Source organism: Dermochelys coriacea, chromosome 9 (assembly GCF_009764565.3).
Source record: "Dermochelys coriacea isolate rDerCor1 chromosome 9, rDerCor1.pri.v4, whole genome shotgun sequence".
Classification (NCBI taxonomy): domain Eukaryota; kingdom Metazoa; phylum Chordata; order Testudines; family Dermochelyidae; genus Dermochelys; species Dermochelys coriacea.
The window spans coordinates 43,467,862-43,474,589 of NC_050076.1; positions in this window are offsets into that span (position 1 = coordinate 43,467,862).

The window sequence follows — 6,728 nt, forward strand, 5'->3', positions numbered from 1 at the left end:
CAGGTCTGCTCTGGCTATGTCGCCTTCTGCCTAACATGCCCCTGCTCTGTTCTGTAGAGGGCTTCTGTGGAGACAGCACAGGGCCCTCCTGCGTCAGGGAGATTCCCTGACAAGGGTCTCTCACCCGCTCTATGGCCCTTTGGTACCAGCTACCACAGGGCAGCAATGAACTGGGTTTTCAGCAAAGTGGTGTAACATTAAATGAAGTAGGATTGTGTATTTAATTTGTTTCCACTTTTCTTCTATGGGTGCTGTCCCTTTGGAATCCTGACCCCTTCACTACCTCCCCTTGGTCTGTAGGAGCAAGTCACGAGTGACCCCTATTCACAGCAAAGTCTTGGAAAGAAACTAGGGGCTGATCTGTATGTGGTGTTGTCTCCCCAGTCCCAAAGTCTTCTGTGTACATGACAGCTTCCCCTGATAAGAACTCGCTAGATTGCAAGTTTTCATAAGCTTCCATAGAAGATACTTTGCTAAAGAGGGAGATAAATGAGTTTGATACATAGAGCGGGATCTTAAACTCATGCTAATCTGCAGATATTAACAGGCTATACTTTCAAAGGCAAAATTTACGACGATCTCCATGTTTTGCTATTTAGAGTTATGTCCCATAAATCTGGGATTAGAAAGAGGAATGGTTTGGCTGTGTGTGACTGTGACAAAGTTAAAAGGGTGGATAAAATTTAAATGTTTGTAAAGGGTCGAACTGCATCTATTCTAATATCAGTTAGACAAGGTTTTTGTCTTAACATGTTATTTTGTTTCTGTCATTGTATGAAAAGGAAAAATTAGTCATAAAAAAAGATTAGTGGGGGGCAGAGGTCAGTGGAGACAAAAGATTAATGAATGGAGAGCAAACACCTGCCTAACTACATATGCTCCCGGCCAGCTTCCTGCCTGCTAGCATGTGCCCGTAGCTCTAAATTTTAATCAGAGCAGACATTTCTTATCTTCACACCCCGCACTTTCCAAGCTGCCCTATTGCATGCACTTCTATACCTGGTCTTGCCTCAGCATGCAGGGATAAAATGAATGGCCTCTTGAGGGCCCTTCCAGCCCTACATGTGTATGATTATTTCATTCTCCTCCGCTGTTTTGCAGAAAGCACTTACCCAAGCAGTCTGGGGATCATGCAGCTGCACACACTTTATAGCCAGTGATGCAGCTACGCAGGGGTGAGTAGAGACAGCTGTATTTTATAAGGAATAGAGCTGGGCACACAGACCAGCCCCCTCTTCTAGGGCAGAGTGTTTATTTTTTCCCATAGTCCCATGGGAGGGGCCAAAATTAGCACTCTGTGGGGACACCACATACATTTTACAGACCTGCTTCTTGGAGAAAGGGGTGCTGGATGTGTTAATTCTTAATAGAACAACTCCCACAATCAGCTGGTGCCATTGAGCTGAGGGAAGCCCTCAAATCCTTAAAGTGATAATTAGAGAGAACTTGGGGGTTCCTGAGCAAAGATGCTAGGGCTTATGGTAAATATCTCCAGCTCACTGTTAAAGTACTCTGACCTACACATTGTCTATCATGTATGCTAGTAATATTGAGCTCTCTGGAGCTGGCTGACAGCAGCAGGGGTGTTTTAGCCCTGCTATATTACTGAGGTGGGGTAGGATTAGAGGAGGCAGTGATCTGTTACCACTGCTTCCTCAAGGTGAGAGGTGGGCACAGGAAGCCTTCACTGAAGACTTGAGATTTTGGGAACTGAAGCTTCAGGATTGATGTGAATATTTTGCATAGCGCTCACAGCTGAGAACAAAACCCATGAACCTTGGCTCCCTGTTCTCCACTGGCACTATTAGACAACACTCCTTTTCTTCAAATGATGATACTGGAGCTGTTTTGAATTTACAGCAGTGTGAATGAAATAACTGTTGTGTGCAGCTAGATTCACTGGTGACCTGCTTTTATGGGAGTTAACATAGTCCTTTGCATTTGACTGCAAGTTTCTACAGTTGCAAAATGGAAATAATGACTCACAGTTACAGGCTTTTGTCTGAGCTGATGAAAAATGATGTGGAATAATATTATGACTCCAAAATGAAGTAAGGTTTCTATTGAGAGCCAGCATGGTTTATTAGGTTTTGCTTAGAGAAAGACCTCCTAAATTCTCATCCTAGCTTTATCATGTCCTCTATTTTCCCATGTGCCTATTTCATGGTAAACCAGGTGTAGCTTGCCTTCCCAGGTGAAGGGAATGGTCACATGGTGAGAGCATGTGATTCAGAACCAGGCCTGCTGGCAGATATAAGGGGCAATTTGAGCTGAGTGGGGGCAGAGTCTCAAAAGCTGCTGTATGCAAGAAGGTACTCCTAGACAGAGGACCTGGGGAATGCAGGAGCAGGTAGATCGGCTGGAGGGAGGGCTATAAGCAGGTAGCAGCCATGGTAAAGGGCTGGAAAGATGTTATAACCTAAAGGGAGATCTATGTGGATGTGGAAGCCTATTACAAACTGAAAGGAGAGGGCTGAGTAACAAACCACTTCCAGTAGTGAAGCAGTTCTATGAAAGTGCCAGCTGAGGCGGCTTGTTTGATGTATGATAAACTGAAGCAGTGGCAGGATCTGATGCTGGCTTTGGTATGACTCTGATATGAGATACAATAGCACTGTACTTGTCTATTTCATATAGTGGTCTGGAAACTAATAAATTAACATAGAACGCTTTAACAATGTAGACAGAGGGCCTTATTTTCACGGCCAGATGCCATATATGTAAGTGTAATCTTGCTGAATATGGTTGCAGATATTAGTGGCTTGATTACAGCTTATGTTACAACAGCGCTAAGAAGCATTGTCCATGAACAAAGGCCCATCGTGCTAAGTGCTGTACGTGCAGCTAGTGCCTCTCCCAAAGAGCATACAGTAGACAACAGTGAGATGGTGAGGAAACAGCATCATGGCTCAATGCTTCTTTTTCATCAGCCATCTGCTCAAAGAGAGTAACATGCACCCCCACAAAGAGGTATAGCAGTAGGCACAAAGATAGAATGCCTCCCGTTGCTCCTGCAGGGATTCATTCACCTGTGCATCTACCAATGTGATATATGCCATCATGTGCCAGCAATGCCCCTCTGCCATGTACATTGGCCAAACTGGACAGTCTCTACATAAAAGAATGAATGGACACAAATCAGATGTCAAGAATTATAACATTCAAAAACCAGTTGGAGAACACTTCAATCTCTCTGGTCACTCGATCACAGACCTAAGAGTGGCTATACTTCTACAAAAAAGCTTCAAAAACAGACTCCAATGAGAGACTGCTGAATTGGAATTAATTTGCAAACTGGATACAATTAACTTAGGCTTGAATAGAGACTGGGAATGGATGAGTCATTACACAAAGTAAAACTATTTCCCCATGGTATTTTTCCCTCCCACCCCACCCCGCACTGTTCCTCTGATATTCTTGTTAACTGCTGGAATTAGCCTACCTTGCTTGTCACCATGAAAGGTTTTCCTCCTTTCCCCCCCCTGCTGCTGGTGATGGCTTATCTTAAGTGATCACTCTCCTTACAGTGTGTATGATAAACCCATTGTTTCATGTTCTCTGTGTGTGTATATAAATCTCTCCTCTGTTTTTTCCACCAAATGCATCCGATGAAGTGAGCTGTAGCTCACGAAAGCTTATGCTCTAATAAATTTGTTAGTCTCTAAGGTGCCACAAGTACTCCTTTTCTTTTTGCGAATACAGACTAACACGGCTGCTACTCTGAAACCTGTCTCTTATTATGTGCTTGATTTGCTTGTACAGTATCACACAATAGAGTCCCTGTTATGGATGGGACTTCCACATGCTACTGTAATACAAACAATAATAAACTGCAATCTATTTCAGGTACTTCATGGCCCCCCTCACCAGATTATCCGAGCACCTCACACTCTTTCGTGTATGTATCCTCACAACGCCCTGTGAGCTAGGGCAGTACTATTATCCCCTTGTACAGATGAGGAACCGAGGCACCGAGACCCAGATCCCCAAAGATATTTAGGCTCTTAACTACCATTGAAGTCAATAGGAGATAGATGCCTAAATACCTTTGACGTTCTGGGCCTAAACACTTGCCCTCGGCCACATAGAAAGTCTGTGGTGGTGCAAGGAATGGAAGCCAACGTCTCATGTTCCAGGCTAGCACCCCAACTACTTGACCTTCTTGTGAGAACTTGGCCTACAAGTTTACATTAGTTACGACCTCAGCTGTAAGGAGTGAGTGTGTGTTCATATTATGTCACAACAACAAATGTTGATGGGAGAAAAAAGTGAAACAGAAAAACTAAGTTAAGTCTTAAACAAAAGGCCTACTGATATAACCTCAGACTGTGTTAAGAGCATGCTTGGTAAATAAGAAAACTGGAAATCAATTAAACAAAATTGGTACACTGCAAACTAGGCCTATCTAGTGGACAAAATACGGAGAATGTGGGGCAGAGGGGATTGGCTAATGGAGTGAGCTTCACCATCATGACTGTGAGTCCACCATCTCCTGGGACTATAGGCCTGCTTTGCCCTAATCCTGAGAGATGTCCTGACCAGAGAGAGGGACCCAGAGGCCATCACCACCTACGCTGGCTTCAGCTAAATCCCAAATACCACCTGGGATGTGAGACTTTGTCTCCCCTTGCATCCATTTCCTTCCCTGTCTTATTTCTTCTTTCTCCTCTTTCCATTTGTCTAATAAGAGTCCGGTTTAGCCAGTCAAGACTGTATATTCCACTGTACAGCTGTGACCAGACAGGCAGCTAGAAGCAATGCTCTAAAAAGTTCAATGCTGGTACAAGTTTGCCAGGCCTCAGAGTCGCAGATGCAGTGCCTGTTTTTTCTCCAGCAGTGAGGATGCAAGTGAAAGTCAAACCAGAGACAGAGGCTGCATTTTCATCTTTGTTATTCTTTTATCTCCCCTTGTGTATCTGTCTTGTGTTGTCTTCTTGGGAAACAGGATCAGACTTTAACAACAGGAACAGTGACAGCTCCAGCTCATCTTAATTAACTCTCCCCCATCCCCTCCAAAAATAGACAGTTATTACTATCTAAGAGACTGTCACAAAAAGGGAGCTTTCCTTCTAAAATCTCGACCCAGGTAATGGGAAAGGAAACAAGGGATGTTGCTAAAATGAAAAGCTTAATACTTTACCATTTCAAATGCTTTGACTGTTTTTCCTACATCTTTAATAAAAGGTTAAAAGGATTTGTAATGGTGTGTTTGCCATGGTACTACACAGGCTGAGGTCTGTTTATACCAAAACGTAAACCTTGTTTGGCAGAGTTTAGTGTTGGACAGTGATGGGGTTATGATAACACCTTTGACTCCCTGGACCCATATATTCCATCTAAATTATTAAAACCTCTCCTTGATTTCTGTAACATCTTTGTATAGTATTACAGGAACTTTGCTGTTAGTCCTCCTCCTCAAGCTGCCCCACCTATCCAAAAGTCATTCCATGCAAGTGCTCAAGTGACATAGCAAAAATAAACCCATGGACATTGTTTAAATATTTTTCAATTGTATTTCGTGATCTTCTTCCTTTGCAGCAACTATAATCTGCTTTCACACACCAGCCAACCACAAGATGCAGTCGTTAAGAAAACTAAAACACAGGATGGTTTGTTTCCCCAGAAAGAGGAACTGTTACATGTGGGAGAATACTGTCTGCAGACCCCTTCCTTCTCCTACAAAGATGAGTGAGTTCATGGAGAATCTCTTCCCTTGGAAAATCATTCATGCGGTTTAGCTGGTTTGTTGATTTCTAGGTGTGACACTAAGCACCCCAGTATTCACAACCTGTACACTATTGTAATAATCTTTGTACAAAATATGCCTTGTGAGATATCATTTGAAAATGAATAACTCACTGATGATTAATAATCTTGCACCATGTATGTATGAGGTGGGTATTAAGAATTATGGACATGTGCGGGAATTATACCTGGTTTGACCATATTTTAGTGATGTCAGGGAGCTGTTAAACAGGTCTATCCCAAACAAATGAATGTGTGTTTACCTCAGGTTACATATAAGCAGTAAACAGACCCATCAAGCTCCCAACTGGTTGAGACAAACTTCACATTAGCATGTGTGGGAGAACACAGCATGGCATCTATACCCAGCATGAGAAAGCAGCTTGCTCTGGGTTTTATTTTTCAGAAGAATAACTTCAAAGGTTTACTGGGCTAAAAAGACAGGGGGGCTGAACTTCAAGTGATATTCAGCTGATTGAAAACAATATTACTGTATTATAAGAGCATAAGCATATTTTGTTTTGTTTTACTTGTAACTTTCTATCTTTTATTCCTTATACTTGAACTCACTTCATTCTATATATAGTTTGTTAATAAATTTATTTCATTTTTACCATAAACCAACTAAGTGCTGTGTTTAAAAGGGAAGGGTGAAGTTACCCCAGTTAAATTTAAATAATCTGTGATGTGTTTTGTTTTGTTTCTTTAGAGGAACAAACAAACCATATTATTTCTCTGAACTGTCCAGGAGAAGACTCGATATTGCAAAGCACATGGTTTGGAGAAGATTCAGAACTGGGAATGTGTTGGGGTCATCTAGCAAGTAGTAACCAAGGCTCATGGAAGCCAGAATAGGGCTGTAGATGGGCTGCTGGGGCCAGTTTACCACAGATTTGCATATGGGCCCTGAGATGACTTAGGAGTCTGATTCTGGAACCACAGATCTGCCCACAGTAGGTACAGACATTTCCTAGAGGGTCAGC